This window comes from Aquarana catesbeiana, linkage group LG02, assembly GCF_042186555.1.
Source record: "Aquarana catesbeiana isolate 2022-GZ linkage group LG02, ASM4218655v1, whole genome shotgun sequence".
Taxonomy (NCBI): domain Eukaryota; kingdom Metazoa; phylum Chordata; class Amphibia; order Anura; family Ranidae; genus Aquarana; species Aquarana catesbeiana.
Genome location: NC_133325.1, coordinates 179,496,516 through 179,516,018, shown reverse-complemented (window position 1 = coordinate 179,516,018; position 19,503 = coordinate 179,496,516). Strand labels below are relative to the sequence as shown.

General features: G+C 44.4%; 1 protein-coding gene across 1 annotated transcript in view; it reads left to right on the top strand.

Annotated features, from left to right (window-relative positions):
* The first annotated feature begins 4,830 nt into the window (after window positions 1-4,830).
* Window positions 4,831-19,503, top strand: part of LOC141127459 (transmembrane protein 198) — a 41,997-nt gene continuing 27,324 nt past the window's right edge. The window contains exon 1 of the mRNA XM_073613941.1: window positions 4,831-5,154. The gene's annotated coding sequence lies outside the window, so the exon portion shown is untranslated. The remainder of the gene's footprint in view (window positions 5,155-19,503) is intronic.

The following is a 19,503-nucleotide window of genomic DNA, read 5'->3' as shown; positions in this document are numbered from 1 at the left end:
TATAGATATTATCAATATTGAAAAAAAGGGACCTGACGCATTTCAACCTATATATTTCAAGGTCTTCTTCAGAGGTCTGTCTGTTGAAAAATATACAATGAGAATATACTTATAAAAGCTTGGCTGCATATACCAAAAGAAACATATCATATTCCATATAGCATAGTTACCCAATAGTGCGTGTCCCATAAGCAAAAAACTTCCTATAAGAGAGGCCCCTTAAAATCAAAAATGCCTGCTCACTCCCCCCGAGAGGTCCTATAACGCCTCCACCAACGCAGCCACCGGAGCCGGGGCAGAAGCCAATGATGTGGCTTACAAGAGGTCACACTGAAGATCACCCCCCCACCCGGACCACACAGTCGGTCGGGGGAAGGCAAACACCTGCAGCAGAAGCCCAAAAAGAGCAATATTGATAATATCTATATGATGTTGTTATGGAAAATTATGTCTGTATAAATGCGTGTCTGCCTCTACTAGTTTTGTAAACACTCTATATCAGAGCTCATTTTTTTAACAATCCTTGTGTAAATGTATTCTTTGTATAATAAACATTATTCTTTTATACAACATTGGTCTAATATTTCAAACCCCGCTGCCTAAAAACCCCACCTGGGGAAATCCTTTTCCTATTTTTTGCCTTCATAATAGGGGTGAGCAGCAATTTCTTTTCCCCTCCCCCAACTGTGTCTCCTTTTTGCCAAATGACATAAATAACCATCTGGAAACAGGAATACCCCAGCTTCTGATGATGCTTCTTGGGTGGAGCGAAATGCATTAAGTGGGTGGACACTTGTGGTTACGTCACATCCGCTCTTTAGAGCGCAGATCGCAGTGCCGAGCTTCCAGAGCGGCGATTTTACATGCTCACATACAAGAAGAGTACATTGAGCTACTACCCACCTGCTGGAGTATCAGGAAAAAGCTATACAGCCATTGCTTGGGGAACTACAGATCCAATTTCAACACAGGCAATTAACCTATTATGATCTGGTGAGTGAGGGCACATAGGAGGGGAGCACGGTTTAGCTCACACAGTGAGACTCATTCTGAATGACACTCCAGCACTCCTTCAGCACAACATTCCGTTAGGCACTTCTGTGCAGTATGGTGCCCAGTGCTGCCAAAAATTGTGCAGGCGTGATTTAGGCAGCCCATTCAAACAAATGCTTTGCCTTGAAACACTGCACGTTAACAGTATTTCCCATGCAGGACCAGCCTGTAAGGACCGTGAGGCCAGGAAGCCGTTTTACAGAAGCTTACCCTTTGGGGGAAAGTATAAGGATTTTTCGCACTTGGTGGGGTATGACTAACGGCAGGCCTATGTTCTACCCCTCGGCTAGGGAGCATGCCTCTATCTCCATTCCTTTTCTTATCCCTTCCTGCCCAGGCCAATTTCCAACTTTCACTGTCGCACTTTGAATGACAATTGCGCAGTCATGCAACCCAAACAAAATTTTTAGCATTTTTTTCCCCACACAAATAGAGCTTTCTTTTTGTGGCATTTAATCACCACTGGGTTTTTTTTTTTTTTTTTTGCTGAATAAATGAAAAAAAGACTGAAAATTTTGAAAAAAAAAAAACTTTAATAGTTTGTTATAAAATTTTGCAAACAGGTAATTTTTCTCCTTCACTGATGGGCACCGATGAGGAGGCACTGAAAAGGCTGCACTGATAGGCAACACTGATGGGCACTGATAGGTGACACTGATGGACACTGATAGGCACTGGTAGGCAGCATTGATAGGTGACACTGATAGGCACTGGTAGGCGGCATCGATAGGTGACACTGATGGGCACTGGTAGGCGGCACTGCTAGGTGATACTGATGGGCACTGATAGGGAGGCATTGGTGGGCACAGATTGGAAGTACTGGCAGTAGTGTATGTAGGTTTTGTGCTGCCCTAGGCCTGACTAAACTCGTGCACCCCCTAATTTAAATATGACCCACCCCTTCCTGTCAAGGCCACACCCCTTGCTGTTTAAGACCCGCCCTGATATTTTCGAGTGGGGACACTAGTTCTGAGGGCCTGGGGGAGGGGCGCAATGGATTCCCCTAATTTGCATAGATTTCCTCTCACTTCCTGTTTGGCTATGGGGTAGGAAGTAAAGGGAAATCTCTGCAATGGGACAGGGATGGTAAAAAATAAACTGACAGGTGTTATAACCCTCCCTTACTCTATCAAAAATGAAAAAAAAAAGTGTTGCCTATAGTTATACTTTAAGCACAAATTTCTGATAATTTTATGGAGAGGACTAAGAAGATATAACCATGCCAACGGTGCAGCAGAAAACATATAGCACAGTGAGGAAGGTTTGTGGTCCAGGATGAGAGGACAGTCAAAATTAGAAGCGGTGCCCCCCCCCCCCCAGTTGCAGAATGCCAGCCGCTCACATACCGGAAGCAGTGAGGCCGCATTATGGGGGTGCTAGACTAATTTGCTTCTCAGCCCAGTCTGCCCCATAAGAGCTGGCAGGGACTCTTTCCCTGCTGCCCCCCTGCAAAGTGCTGCCCTAGGCCTGGGCCTTGTCGGCCTAGGCCAGGAAGGATACAGCGTTGAGTACTGGTGGGCACTGTTGGGACTGCACTGATAATCAGTGCCCTGATTCAGTCTATATGTCCCTTTTACACAAGCCGGTTATCGGCTCTCCTCTCCTCATGCTGTTAGTGTGAGGAAAGGAGTGCTGATAACAGGCTTCTGTTTACATTGTGATCAGTTGTAACTGGACACAGCTGATCCCGCGGTAAAAAGCTGCTGATTGGCTCTTTACCTCAATCTGTGATCAGCATTGTCCGGAGGACACTGCAATCACAGAGTGCGCAGCCCATGCAGCCTGTTCACCATTATCACCACTAAGGTTGAAAGAAAATCCCAAATTTTGGGCTGTCACCGGAACAGGAATAGAGGGGAAATCTTTCAATGGGGACACAATTTCTGGTAAAGGTGAAGAATTTGCTTACTTTTTTCCTTGTGCTTCCTGTTTTGGCTAAGGGACAGGAAGTAAAGGGAAATCTCCACAATGGGAGACCATACCTCAAAACTTTTTGAGATCGGAACAAGGGGCATCTATTAGCAAAAGTATCTAGGCCACGTCCCTTTAACTGGTTCAATACAGGGCATTTTCACCCCCTTCCTTCCCAGACCAATTTTTAGTTTTCAGCGGTGTTGCACTTTAAACGACAATTGCGTGGACGTGCAATGTTGTACCCAAACAAAATTGACGTTCTTTTTTTTCCCACAAATAGAGCTTTCTTTTGGTGGTATTTGATCACCTCTGCGGTTTGTATTTTTTGCGCTATAAACAAAAGAAGAGCGACAATTTTGAAAAAAACACAATATTTTTTACTTTTTGCTATAATAAATATCCCAATTTTTAAAAAGAAAAACACATTTTTTCCTCAGTTTCAGCCGATACGTATTCTTCTACATATTTTTGGTAAAAAAAAATCGCAATAAGCGTATATTGATTGGTTTGCGCAAAAGTTATAGCGTCTACAAAATACGGGATAGATATATGGCATTTAAAAAAAAAAAATATTTATTTATTTTTTTTACTAGTAATAGCGGCGATCGCGATTTTTTTTTTCGTGACTGCGACATTATGGCGGACACATCGGACACTTTTCACACATTTTTGCACACACAGATCCACGGTCCGGCCCGGTTAAGGCGGGTGCTCGGCGGACATCGCAGCCGCCGGGCACATGCACCGGGTCACAAGCAACGCGGCGCGCGCGCGCCCCCTAGACGGCCGGGAATCCCAGGCCGTCATATGAGGTCCACCCAGGATGGTAGATCCCATCTGTGGATGTCATATTACTATGGTCGGGTACTGAAGTGGTTAAAGGAAAATTGTACAAAAAAAAAAATGATTAGTTAAAGTGGATGTAAACCCAATGTCATCCTTTCTAAACTACTGCCATAGGGGTTATCTATAAGGATATAGATGCCTCCTGCATGTATCTTTACCTGTCAAATATCTCCCCTCTGTCTGTTATGAGAGCTGAAAAACTGCATATTCTGTGTCAGTTTGTCAAGATTTCTCTCACTGAGCAATAAAAGAGGATTTCTCAGAGATGGATTAACTCTGTGTGGCAAGACTGGGCTCAAATGATAGGAAATCTTATACTCTACAGTATGATATATATATATATAAAAAAAAAAAAAAAAAATTCGGGTTTACATCCACTTTAAATGTTTTTTTAACCACTACTATTTCTTTATATTGTCTGTTGACATTTACAAATGCAGTAATGTAGAATTTGCATGAAAGGTTTAGCACTAGGAAACACTTTAAAAAAAATGTGCATTTTATATAAAACTATATAGATCAGACCAAAATGAGGTGGTAAGAGGGACAGAGGGACTTTGTTCCAAGTCAGGGACAGTCCTTCGAAATCAGGGACAGTTGAGAGGTATGGCGACATATGACAAAACTACTGGCAGGGGTTATAACCCTCCCTTACTCTGTCCTGAAGGAAAAAGTATCGTTTTGGCTTTGGATAGACTTTCTGAATGTTTCCTCTGATGATGATGATATCTCTGAGCAGTGATCACACTGTCCTGAGACAAGTCTCCCCACTTCTCCCAATGACTACAATCATCTCTCTCCAGACAAGTCCATTCGCAATTCTTCTTTGGGGGGGGGTCGCTTTACTCATTATTTCTTGCTCATATTACCCCACCCACACCAAAGCCTGCCTTTGTCCCTGAACACAAAGAGATGTATTTCTCAGAACTCCCCGTGCAATCCTCATTGTCTTCAGCACCGTGTGTTTTCAATGGATGCTGACCCCAACTCCCCCCCTGTGTGTGGCAGACATGGTGTGGTCCGGAGCGGATGACGTCACCTTCAGCTGTTCAGAAGAGAAGGGGGCTCGGGGTGAGTTTGAATGTGATCAGTGATAGGAGAGGGATGTGGCGGGGACACGGCGTATGGAGGTGACATCTGGATGAGATAGGAGGGAGCTTGTCATTACCGGCCGTCCTGGGATGTGGAGGACTCTGATCGTCCTATCAAGGGACATTGAAAACTTCCAGCAACCAACCAACGGCTCCCCCCAACCATCCCCCTTCACTATCCACCCCAGCCAGAGGAAGTGACAACAACGTGCTGCCTGGAGGTCTTCTTCTATCATCCCCAGCTGGCCTGGTGAGATCCCCCAATCATCATGTCTTCATACTGATCTGTCTACCTACTCCACATACTTACCCCTCTACCTACTGATTTGTGTACCTACTGGTCCATATACTGACCCTCAATGTCCACATGCTCACCCCTCTACTTACTCATCTGTGCACTTACTGGTCCACTTACTGGTCCACATACTGGTCCGTCCACATACTGGTCCGTCCACATACTGGTCCGTGCACTTACTGGTCCACATACTGGTCCGTGCACTTACTGGTCCACATACTGGTCCGTGCACTTACTGGTCCACATACTGGTCCGTGCACTTACTGGTCCACATACTGGTCCGTGCACTTACTGGTCCACATACTGGTCCGTGCACTTACTGGTCCACATACTGGTCCATGCACTTACTGGTCCACATACTGGTCCGTGCACTTACGGGTCCACATACTGGTCCGTGCACTTACGGGTCCACATACTGGTCCGTGCACTTACGGGTCCACATACTGGTCCGTGCACTTACGGGTCCACATACTGGTCCATGCACTTACTGGTCCACATACTGGTCCATGCACTTACTGGTCCACATACTGGTCCATGCACTTACTGGTCCGTGCACTTACTGGTCCACTTACTGGTCCGTGCACTTACTGGTCCACTTACTGGTCCGTGCACTTACTGGTCCTCAATGTCCTCATACTGACCCATGTACTTGCTCATCCATGTATTTACTGGTCTGTGTACTTGCTGATCCTGATCCTCACTCATTTCCTGGTCCTGACCCAGGTACTTACCAATCCTAAACAATGCACTGCTCCTGACCCATGTACCTACTGTTAAATATACTAATTGATTCATGTACCTACTGATCCTGACCCAAGTACTTGGTTATGATCCATGTGTTTACTGATCCATGTACTAACCATATTCTGATCCTGGCCCATGTTCTCAACCATATTCTGATCCTGATCTATGCACTCGCCTATCCTGACTTTAGTCCTGATCCACTCTGCATATACCTTCCCAGCTGTAACGCTGTTCCCTCCTATCTGACCTGACCCCCCCCACCTTTCCATGGTGGAGCTGTGTGCTTGTTTTTATTGCATTAGCACAATGTTCTGTAGTGCAGGGGCTTTTCTACTAAACCCTATTAGAATAATGAGATTATGCTATTCTCTCCAGTGCAGACTGGTTCATTGACCCCCTGCTAGAAATTTGTTTGTAAGCCCGAAGAACTCAGTCTGTCTGTACATGACCTGGGGATGACCGGGGTATAGAATAGACTACACTGGACATGGACGTGACCCGGAGGTATAGAATAGACCACACTGGACATGGACGTGACCCGGAGGTATAGAATAGACCACACTGGACATGGACGTGACCCGGAGGTATAGAATAGACCACACTGGACATGGACGTGACCCGGAGGTATAGAATAGACCACACTGGACATGGACGTGACCCGGAGGTATAGAATAGACCACACTGGACATGGACGTGACCCGGAGGTATAGAATAGACCACACTGGACATGGACGTGACCCGGAGGTATAGAATAGACCACACTGGACATGGACGTGACCCGGAGGTATAGAATAGACCACACTGGACATGGACGTGACCCGGAGGTATAGAATAGACCACACTGGACATGGACGTGACCCGGAGGTATAGAATAGACCACACTGGACATGGACGTGACCCGGAGGTATAGAATAGACCACACTGGACATGGACGTGACCCGGAGGTATAGAATAGACCACACTGGACATGGACGTGACCCGGAGGTATAGAATAGACCACACTGGACATGGACGTGACCCGGAGGTATAGAATAGACCACACTGGACATGGACGTCACCCGGAGGTATAGAATAGACCACACTGGACATGGACGTCACCCGGAGGTATAGAATAGACCACACTGGACATGGACGTGACCTGGGGATGACCGGGGCATAGATTGGACTACGCTAGACATGGACATGACCTGGGGACTGAAAATTTTAGGAAAACTGGAACTTCTGACCATTTTTTTTTTTTTTTCTTTTCTCCTTTCTCCTGGAATATAATCTTTACTTGGTCCACAATCCTCCTTCAGTTTTGGCATGTCTGTGTGTGGTGTGGGTTTTTTTTTTTTCAAAGTCACGTGACTTTGAAGCTGGACCCCAGTGCAACTTCAGCGTGACTTGCAATCGATTTCTTTAAGAGAAGTCAATGCAAGTCTGACCAAAAGTAGTGCAGGAACCGTTTTCTAATGGGGCGTACACATGGTTGGACTTTTCGACCGGACTGGTCTGACGGACGCCGACGGACCAAATCCAGCGGACAATCCGATCGTGTGTGGGCTTCAGCGGACTTTTCCAGTCGCAAATCTAACGGACTTTAGATTTGGAACATGCTTCAAATCTTTACGTCGTAACCCAGAAATCCGCTCGTCTGTATGCTAGTCCGACGGACAAAAAACGACGCTAGGGCAGCTATTGGCTACTGGCTATCAACTTCCTTATTTTAGTCCGGTGTACGTCATCACGTACGAATCCGTTGGACTTTTGTGTGATCGTGTGTAGGCAAGTCCGTTCGTTTAAAGTCTGTCGGACCAGTCCGGTCGAAAAATGTCCACCCGTGTGTACGCGGCATAAGTCTGAGCAACTCAAGCCGCACCAATTAGAACGGTTCCATTGCACTGAATGGGGTCCGACTTTTGATGCAACAAGTGCTCCAAAATCTGAGTGCTTGTCACATCAGTGTGAACCAGGCCTTATGCCTGGTACACAGGATGAGATTATCGGATGAATGATCGTCTGGGTGGTTTTGTTTATTTTTTTTGTTTGTATTCTAGTCTTCAACTTGATAATCAAGAGGTCACTAAAGTACAAAAATTAAAAGTAATGTATTTTTGGATGAAAACTGTACTGATGTAATGAAAATCGTATGGTCTGGTATCGTACAACACATTTTCGTGCTTGTCCCATCAGACAATATCGTATGAATTATGATTGGCTCTCGAAAGCTGTGTCCTAATGTACGATCGATCGATTTTTGAAAGTGGTATTATTTTTGTACGATTTTTTTAATTGTGTGTACGGGCCTTTAGGCAGCATTCGCACAGTCTACATTACCGCAGGTAATCAATAGCTTGGCAGATGGCTGCAGCCACCGCAGACCTGTCCTTGAAGTGTACGGGGCTTGGCGTCCTCAGCTCGCTGCTCACAGGTGGCAGGAATCAGTAGATTCCTATCGCTGTCATTAGGAGTATCTTTGTATACTGGCAGCAGGGAGACTTCCCAGCTATTAGAATAACACTAATCATCTCTGCAGGCTATAGTCTGCAGCGCTGATCGAGAAGAGAAAATCCGCCAGGGCGGTTGAACAGAAGTCAATCAGTAGATCGACTTTTGTTCAACCAGTGCCCACATGTGGATCAAAATTCGGCTGGTCTTTGAATTGGCTGATTTTTAAATCGTACTTAGAATACATCTGAAGAGGAATATCGGCCTGCTTCTGTTTTCCTTAAAGCACTACGCAATTGTTTCATTCGTTTGCTGTTTGCATGTATTTTGTTTTACAAATGATCCCGGATGTTGAGGCTTGGTCCTGTACATACACTTTGCATTGTGTGTAAATATTGAAGATGAAGTGACAGGTAGAATAGAAAGCAGGAGGAGGGAGGACGGGTGTTTGTGGTGACGGCCATTCTTCTGATTGATAATCTCTGCTGAACTCTATCATGGCACTCTATTTCGCTGCCTGACTTTCTCTGTAACCAAACGCCCTGGAGCTTCAGCGTTACAATGATCGTTATAAATGATCGCGCCAGCCAAAGTATTTTACAGACCTCATAGATGCAGCTGTGACCAAGCAATGTGATTCATGTTGTGTAGTTTTGCTTTTCCTTTGACCTTGGGGTTCTTTTACACAGGCAGACCAATCGGACCCTCTAGTCTCCTCTATGGAGCGGTGCATGTCGAAGGACGTGTGTTCGTTGACATCCGTTCCGATCTTCTCCATTAAAAAAGAGGTGGATGGGGATCTGTTTCCCATCATTCTGGTGGATTGGATGGCAGTGGGGTGTAAACAGACAGGCGGAGTCAACATGGACCAGCCATCCGCCTGCTCAGTGGAATGATTCTCCACTAAGCAGGCGGACTCCAACAGAGCCTGGTCCGTGTGTAAGGGGCCTTAAAGTGATATTAAAGGCCCCTTACAGAGCAGCCTCAACCCCCCTCTTCTCTGGTCCCCCGCCAGCGCTCCTGGCTCTTCCCTCCTGCTGAGTGCCCCTATAGCAAGCAGCTTGCTATGGGGACAACCTAGCAGGCGCTTCCATAGCTGCTGCTGTGTTCATTCACACACTGAGCATGGCTCATCCCCGCCCCAACTGGTTGTGATTGACAGTAGCAGGAGCCAATGGCTCTTGCTGCTGTCTGGGCCAATGAGGAGAAAGAGACCAGGCTGCTGCTCTTGTACACATTGCTGGATCGACTGCATGAAAGTAAAAAACCTTTAGCTTTTACAACTACTTTAACCACTTGCCGTCCGCCCACCGTCAAATGACAGCTGGGCGATACAGCTCTCGTTCTGGGTGGACTTCATATGACGGCCTCCCAGTACGATTGCTGTCTAGTCTAGTGTAGGAACATATCAATGAAGGAAAAAAAATACCTGTTTGCAAAATTTTATAACAAGTTATGAAACATTTTATTTCAAAATTTTCTTTTTTTATTTGTTTAGCAAAAAATAAAAACCCCAACTGTGATTAAATACCACCAAAAAAAAGCTCCTATTTGTGTGAAGAAAATTAAAAAAAAAATTCACATGGTTACAGTGTAGCATGACTGAGTAATTGTCATTCAAAGTGTGACGGCTCTGAAAGCTGAAAAATAACCTGGGCAGGAAGGGGGTGTATGTGCCCTGTATTGAGGTGGTTAATCCTCATTCAGATGGGTTCTGAGACCTGTAGATTGTGAATGGACCAGAGGCTTGTCCCCCTTTGCTAGCCATGTGGGTGAGTGGCCCCAAACAATCTTCGTTTGGGGCTGTCAAATTGGGATGAACAACTTTTTATCTGTGGAGCTTCTGTGTTCCTCAAATCACGTACATGCATGCATACCTGGCATCTTGTGCTGCATAACTACATGGCCCTATTCATGGTGTACAGGCATCGGTGGCAATGTGAATGAGGCCTAAAAGATAACAGTAACCCAACCAGTGCCCACACGTAGATCGACATTCATATTTCAGCTTGGGGTGACCTTGTTTAATTTCATTCACCAGATTCTTTTGCTCAGCAAGGCAGAAGTAGTTGGCTTTCCCCACAGTGCTCTGTGTTTCCACTGTCCACCACAAGGATGACAAGCGGCCATTCTGTCACAGCTAGATTCCCTAATCTACATGATGGAAAGTCAGTCTGGGCATAGTGACGCCATCATTTGGGTTTACAATGGCTGCTGCAGTTTGGTGGAACCATCAGTTCTAGTAGGGGTATCGCCACAAAGTCCCTGATGGATAGAAGTAGTGACTTGGCTTGCCAAGGACCATTCAGAATTGTTATATCGGTTTTGGTCAGAGATTGCCTCTGGACTGCCTCTACACAGAGGAATCTGATCCTTTGGAAATAAGCTGTCCGGTTCTCGTTCACCTGACTTGAACTTTCAGTTTTCAGTGCGTGTTTGAGCACCCCATTGCTGCTTATTTAGACTTCAGATATCGCAGGGTTAGCGCATTTCTTCATCTTTGTTGTGTCAGTACAAATATAAAGATGATCATACATGGGACAATTTTCAGGTAATTTCCATCCACCAGCATCCTCCTTACCTGTTTAAGCAATCCACCCCTTAGGAGTTTTATTGAATCAAAATGTGCTAAAAAAAATTGAAATTTTGTACAATTTGTTTTCCTCCCACGGTGTGTGTGTGTGTGTAATATAATATTATATTTGTTTTAGTTTTACACATGTGTGCTTAGTTGAGTGATGACACTTTGATGTCTGTTTTTATAAAGCTGTGGAGAATTACTCAGTCGTTATTAAACACATCAATTTAGGAGATTGCTGCATGTCAGATTCACTTTTTTTTTTTTTTTTTTTTTTGCTACGTACACATGGCAAGTTCCTTGTTCAGTCCAGTGGGCTGAAGGGGGGGAAAAAAAAGATTGCCGTACTAACACATCAGATGTTGGTGCGGCGATCTCCCTGTTGCACTATTGTTACCCCCTCCCTCTGCCAGAATACAATGATCAGCACTTGCAGCCATTGGCTGGTTTTTCAGCATGCTTGTTCGAAATAAGCCGGCTGTGCACAAAGCCAAAAGCTGGCTGGTAACTGCCAAGCCGACTTTTCTTTTTTGGTGCCGTTTGTACCTAAATCTGCCCTCTAGTGAAATAGGATTATTCGTACCCAGCCTTGAGGATTTTGCCCAGACATGTTTTCAGATATCCCAGAACACAGCAAGTGCAAATAACAGCAAACGAGGTCAGTTTAGTGTTTGATCTTTGTAGGTTGGTCAAGGGAGCGTTCACTAAAGTAAGCGTGATCTCCTGTTCAAGTGTATGTACTTTTTTTTTTTTTTTTCTCTACTTTTGTCTGCTGCATAATTTACGATATGCAGTCTGCACTATTAATACACTGCAGAGAATGTAGCACCAAACTGTATCTTGACGTGCTTGGTTAAATTGGACCTAGCATTTTAATAATTGGGCCGCATCAGAAATTCAAAGTTATTATTTTGATTGAAAAAAATGTTGTTTTTGTATTCCACAAACAAAAAATGCTGGTCATATGCTGCTCGGGTTAATGATCACATGGATTATGACTACTGTAGCATTATGGGTGCTTCATGTCATTAGAGACTGTAGAGAAACTGTTCTAAATCAAATCATACAAACCTGATCAAGAAGACTAAAGATAAAGCCTGTTGTAGAGATAAGGGGATCAGCAAGGCAGTGGAGCCTGCATGTTTAATGGGCAAATAAGCCTGTGTCCACAAATAATTACTGTCTACACACAATCTATAAAACATTTACATTCACGAACAATGTTATTTGAATTGGACTCATCCCTTTTCATGTGTATAGTAAAAACCTAATTGGGCCTATTCACACAGCCCAGTCCTCGGCAGTGCTCTAAACAAGCAGCCCATTTCTTCTCTTTCTTCTTCCTTCTTTTTTTTTTTTTTTTTTTTTTTTTCTTTCTTTCTTTTTCTCACAGGTTCGAAGTGGATGGGGAAATCCTTCCCACTGTGGTATTGCTTTCTGTCAAAATACAATGGTCAGGGTTTCTGGCTGTAGTCGGTGGTACTGATTGTCCTGGAAAAACCCGGCAGGTTGATCAATAAATTGACTTGCGTACATTTAGCCTGCCCATTCATGGATTGAAGTTCCTGCTGAACCGGCCAATCTTCAATCCATGCATTGTAGTGTGCTACGACAGTAGAAATGCTACACATCCTTTCTGGTACATTGCCATCCCATTTGAAACGGCACAAGAAAGTGTGAATGCGTCAACTGGGAAAAGGAGGCTGCCATTGCTAACCTGAAAAGTGCTGCTTCCCTCGTTGCTGCTGAATTCAATATTTTCAAGGGACTCATGTGAGAATCATGAAGGCTGCCATTGCTGAACTCTCCTTTGAAGAATGCTAGTTGTCTGGCTGTCATGCTGAAGCTATGCTTTCTGTTTCTGACCCGAGAAGTGTATATAGGTGTACATATTCCATACCTTTGCTAATCCCTGTGGAAGCAGGGAATCACTGGAGTAGTCATCCTTGCTGTCTTCTGGATCCTGGGCTTAAAGTGGTTCTAAAGCCTTCAGGGGTTTGTTTACCTTTTTTAAAGTGGTTGTAAACCCCTCTGTGCAACTTGTACCTATAGGAAGGCTTACTTGTAGGTACTGTAAATATCTCCTAAACATGCACCGTTAAGGAGATGGTGACCTTGTAGTGCTCCGATGATGTCATTGGCGCATGCGCTGTGAAGAAACAGCCCTCCGTGCCATGACTGACAGCTCCCACATGACTCCAGCCAGTTACAGAGTCCGCAGCCCCAGAAGGAAGATGGACGAAGATGGATGTGGACTTCATTTGCAGCTAAGTGCCACATAATGGGCTAGTATGCAATGCATACTAGCCCATTATGCTTATACTTTGCAGGGGAAAAGAAGTAAAACCCATCAGGGTTTACTTCCTCTTTAATGCAGAATAATAATAATTTTTATAATAAAAAAAGTTGCAATCACTTTTGTAGTAGTGGTGAATACTATAATGAGGCTCTGCTTCTATGAGGATCGGCTAGTTATGGAGTATGTATGCTTACACTGGTCCAAGCTGCACCAATGTACCAATGCAAAAAAAAAACCCATACATGGAACTCAAACTTAAAAACAAAAATGTCATCTATTGGCGCTTGCCAATCCTTCGATTATGTGTTTTTATTTTATTTATTTTCTTTTGGGCTGCTTTAATTTTACATCTGATAATTCTGCAAATGGCACACTTCCCTTCTCTGCCTCACCCCTCTACCCCATCTTTGGAGGAAGCTATGGTTACCACGGTGGTTGCCACAGTGGTTGGATTATAAACATGGCTACCTTTTTTTTTTTTTTTTTTTTTTTTTTTTTTTTTTGTTAATCTCTATTACATGGAGGATGGGGCAATTCATAGTTTACAAAAGGAAGATAACCTTGTTTGTATACTTCCAAGTTCATCTCACTGACAAGGACACTGAATTTCTGGCAAGATCAACTGATCTTTCTTTCTGAAAGTGTTCTTGGCCTGGGAACAAAAAAAAACATGCAGCAACTATGTCTAGGGGCTGGTAAGCTGCAATACTTAAAATTTTGTTCTTGGGTTTAGTTTGTTAAATCGGACACAGTCAGGCCCCCAGCAACCATATTTCCTTTAAGGCTAGGTTCACATATACTGTATGCAAGTCCGGTTTTGGTGCAAAGTCCAGTTCGGTTTCCATTTAGCAATTCAGGTGCAAATTTGACACTGAAAAATGCACAGAACCCTCTTAAAATGTGCACCGCAACTGTTTTGAGACAACATCGGCAATCGTATACACTCCAGTACATAGTAATATGAGCAGATATTCTTAGTCTGCTTCTATACTAACCAACAAAATGGCCGCCTCCACGACGGCAACAACTTTTTCCTCGTTACCCACTGTTGTCAAAACAGCAAAGTCTTCGTGTACCTGAATGTACATGCTTGCCGATGTTGTGTCAAAACGACAACTCATCGAAATCTCCAATTAATGAAGGTTTACAGTAACCAGAAGTGGCGTAATTGGAGATCTTGATGAATTGGCTATTTTGACGGAACAGCGGTTTGGTTCACATGTAATGTGAATCCCATATATATGAGCCAAGCCTGACAGTGTCCCTTTAGTTTGCTGACATGGGAAGGGGGGGGGGGGGGGAAGCATGCAGCAAGTGAAGTCAGAACTCTCAATCTGCATAATTGCTCCAGGTCAGTGACTTGGAAAGCCCTAAAGCCAGTGTCAGTATAACAGTCTTGGAATGAGGGATTTTTAGAAGATCTGCGGTAGAGGGCCCCCTCCATCTCTTTCATGATGGGTTTTATCATCATATTGGTTGTGGTTTTCTCTAGTACTTTTTTGGAGTAGTTATGTTGGGTGATCCATTTCATTTAGTAAGGTTTTAAGTCAAGTCAAATAGATTCATATTAATGTAAAGAGCCCCCAGCTCTGGTTGTTATGAGCCAAGCTTAGTGTTAAGTTTGTATTCATTTATGTCAACATTACAAAGAAGGGGCTGTTGAAAGTCCCATTAAAGAGAAAGCCGGGGTTACTGACCTTTTATGACTCTCTGACCTCCTGCAGTGAATCAGCCATGGTTTCTGACCATTTATACTTGGGAGGCTTGAAAACGGCAGCAGAACACTGCATAGACTGGGAATGCTGAGGTTAGTACATGTCATCTGAAGCTGGGCTTTCCTTGGTTGAAGTATTGCGGTTCTTCTTCTGTTTTTAGTTTGGTGTGATGGCGTCAGACAAGGGACTTTGTCCCACCTGGCACAGAAGTGCTCTTCCCATATCACACTGGTAATTGTCTGGCCGTGGAATGAAGAATTGATGCCAGACTTGGGTTTTGGCTTCCTCTGATCCCTATGTTAGCGTGGGAATGGCAGCAGCTGGTGAAGAGGTTTGGCATGCGGTAGTTGGCGTTGACATTACTCTCTTTCCTATACATGTCCATTACTCCCTGGATAGCGGACAGTTGTGGCTCTGCCCCAGCATTGCTGACATACTTTCCAGTCATGACCCTTACACCCCTGACAGTTTTCACTTACAATGTCATCCTTTTGCTATATCGTGTGTGTTGTATTATTCATCCATCATCTTTTCCTGTTGAAAACTATTTTGCTATCCCTGCTTGCAATATTATTGGGCTCCTACTGTTCCTGCTCTGAATTCCTTGCAGGCTTCCTCCTGGACTTTTTCGTCTTCGACCCTACAATTTTTTTATACTACGCAGTATAGTCCTAGTCCTCCTAAAGGTTCTATTTCTAAAATGAAATTGTGCAGTTTCCTTTCCACAAATTGGACATGGTTCGCCTACCTAAGTGAACCAGTATTTTGGATTCTCTGATCCATATCTACAATGTGAATTGACAGCACCATTTAAAGGGTGAAAAAAATGGCATATATTGTAGCTTGCCAGTCCTTAGATGTGGTGGCTGCATTTGTTTTATTTTCTCAAGCCATTTACGCTCTTCAAGTGATATTAAAGTCATTATTTTTAAGCAAAAAAAAAAAAAAAAAAGTTACCTGCTCTGTGCAATTGGTTTTGCCCAGATCCTCCTTCTCGGGTTCCACACTGGTGCTCCTGGCCCTTCCCTCCTGCCGGGTGCACCTTACAGCAATCAACTTGTTGTGAGGCCATCAAAGCAGGCATGCTCCCAAGCCGAGGCTCTGTGTGTCTATTCACACATGGAGCTGTGGCCTGACCCCGCCCCTCTGTCTCCTGATTGGCTCCCGCTGCTGCCAAAAGCCAATCAGGAGTGCAAGTTTCTGGAGAGCCAAAGCTTTCCTGGACATCGTTGGATCGAGAGGGGCTCAAGTATTTGGGGGGCTGCTGCACACAGTTGTGTGTTTTTTTTTTTTTTTTTTTTTTTTCTTTTCTTTTCTTTTTCTTTTCTTTTCTTTTTTCTTTAACCACTTCCCTACCCGCCCATAGTCATATGACGTCCACAGATGGGATCTCCCATCCTGGGTGGACGTCATATGACGTCCTGGGATTCCCGGCCGTCTAGGGGGCGCGCGCCGCCGGGAGCGCGCCCGCCGGGAGCGCGCCCGCCGCGTTCCTTGGGACCCAGTGCGTGTGCCCGGCGGCCGCGATGTCTGCCGGGCACCCGCAATTGCCCATTAACCGAGCCGGCATGTGGATCTGTGTGTGTAAACACAGATCCACAGCCTGTCAGCTCTGAGGAGAGCGATCTGTGTTCCCAGAACGGAGGAACACAGATCGGTCTCCTCCCCTAGTGCGTCCCCTCCCCCTTCAGTTAGAATCATTCCCTAGGAAACATATTAACCCCTCCCCGCCCCCTAGTGGTTAACCCCTTCACTGCCTGTCACATTTACACAGTAATCAATGCAATTTTATAGCATTGATCGCTGTATAAATGTGATTGGTCCCAAAAGTGTCCGATGTGTCCGCCATAATGTCGCAGTCACCAAAAAAAATCGCGATCGCCGCTAAAAAAAATTAAAAAATATATTTTTTTAAAAATGCCATAAATCTATCCCGTATTTTGTAGACGCTATAACTTTTGCGCAAACCAATCAATATACGGTTATTGCGAATTATTTTTTGCCTAATGGCAGGAATACACGATAAGAAAATCGGGCGAAAATTTGCATTCAGCGAACGATCAACCGTTTTTTTTTTTTTTTTTTTTTTTTCTCCCCTACTCGTTGATTCCCCAGCAAGTAATACCCGATATTGGAAAAATTGTGTCATATTGTGTGTGAAATGATCTTCTATTCGTTGGTGTGATCTATCTATCCTTCCATTTGTCGGGAGCTGAGCAGAAGGACCTGACCTCTAGACACCCTGCAAACATCAATTCTTCAGTGTGTACTGAACCAACTTGCACTTTGCAATTGGTGGGCAGGGTGATACGAATGGTGAGCTGAATGCTGTCTGCATTGTTTGGACTGTGTTTGCTTTGTAGTTTTCAATGACTCCTGCAGGGTAATCAAGCCACAACCCAAAAACACATTGCAGTGGATGTTTGGTTTTTCTCCCTCTAGCACAGATTGAATCTGATCCCCTTTACTCATTTGGGTTGCGTTAACGTGTTATGCTTTTTAAGTAATGCAATGCACTGCTGTGCATTGGTGTGCCATTTAAAACAAATGTCAATGCATTAATGTACGTTACTATGATGCACTAATGTAACTGGACCCTGAAAAATAAGAAAAACCTGTAATTTTTTTTTTCTGGCAAAGTTCTAGTTTTAGAGAGCATAAGAGCAATATTCTTTCAAGGGACAGTATGGTTGATTTCAGACACAGGGCTTATTACGTTTATAAAACTTGAGCCAATGGACTATGTGTGACCTTATTTTCAAACCTGCACTGAATGCGTGTTCTTGTTGCTGTAGCCTGTAGCTTAATTTTTCGAGCCATGTCAGAATTGCTAATTTAGCCTAGGTTCACGTATTCGCGTTTTGTGTGAGCCACGTTTGTGCAGGCTCAGCAGCCCATTCGCTGTGGGGGTTTTTTTATTTTTTATTTTTTTGTTTTCCTTTTTTTTGACCATGTGATTTCTCTGTGTTTCCAGCACCCACAAACATGCCGAGATGCGTGGAGGTGCTATTCAGAATGAATGGTTGCCGCGCACATCCCTGAGAGCAGTGTGATTTGTGGATGCAGGAACAGATGCGATTCCCGTAGCCACATGCAGAGGTGTTTAGGTTTAGACTCTAAAGCCAGCCCATACATGGATCGGACTGAATTTCAATCCTTGTATGAGTAGGAAGGTTGTATAGATGTCAATCTACTGATCAACTTCCTCTGTACAACTTGTCCTTTTGGATTTTTCCCAGCTCTACCAGCACTGCAAGCCATGGCCAACAACCCTAATTGGTGTGTTCTGGTGGCAAGGAAGTCTCCCCCCCCCCCCCCCTCCCGCCACTGTCAGAATACAGTAGCTCTATATGGAGGATGTCCATGTGGTTGGAGCACTCGAAAAATCTTTCTCCTTTTCTCTCTCTCTCCTTTTTTTTTTTTCTCACTCTTTGTGCTTTTAAAGGCTTGCCGTAATTTTGGTCATTCACCCAATCGCTGGATTGCTGTATGTGATGGCTAAAGCTTTTTGGCCATGGCTCTATTCTCTCTGCAATATATATGGAATCACTTCGATGTTGACAGTTCTAGTTAAAAAAGTTTTATGGGCCCTTCTATTCAATGGCTGCCTTGTCTTGGCACTTCATGTTGACTTTCTTTGAAGTTTCCAGCTCTTGCAAAGGCTGATTTAACATGTCAGTGTAAATAGTAGTGTCAAGTGACTTGGAACGTAGCAGCACTCTGTCCAGGAAAGCAAACGGGGCCGTGTAACATGTACAAAACCACAGATTGTGCGTCTAACACGTTGAGGGAAACAGATGCTTCCAATGACCGGTTAAAGTTTGAAAGATGCGGGTGTTCAAATCCAACCACCTCACACTGTACTGCTGAGATAATCTGAGATAACCTTAACCCTTATTAGTCTGAGTCTGCCTCAGTGCATGACTGTCCCCAAGAGTGTGCTTATGGATGTGAGATAGTTAACCACCATCCCTACCAAGAGTCTTTCCGTTGAATAGCTAATTGATCTGCTGCCTTTGTTTGCACTCAACTGATATTCAGCTGGGGCCAGCAGGTCAAGGCTGAACACTTGTAGGCGGGCTGGAGTAAGGGGTTCGGGTTCTGCATGGCCTTCGTAGAAAGGAATTAATGATGGCCGAGACACACAATTGCCACTCTTTGTGGAATGCCAGGGGTGAGCATGACAAAAGTATGAATAAACATCCCAATCTTCTCTCACGCTTTCACATGCCAGTCCTGGGCACAGTTTCTTGTTTATAATATTCTCCCCAGTAACGGCAATGAGCCAAGTGGTGTGTCTTGCCTGCTATTAATGCAGATTAGTTGGGTTCTCTCCCCTCTCCTGAGTCTGATAAGTTGGGGTATTATATGGCTGTGAGCAGAGACTGTCTGTAGGCTTTGCAGCAGGGAGTGCCGTCAGTCAGTCTCTCCCTCAGTAGAAATAGGTTTTAGGTCTCTCCAGTGTCTGGGGTTTGAGGCCATTAATTGTTGTCAGTAGAGCAATGCTGCCTAATCACACTTTTTGTGTTTTTGATGCA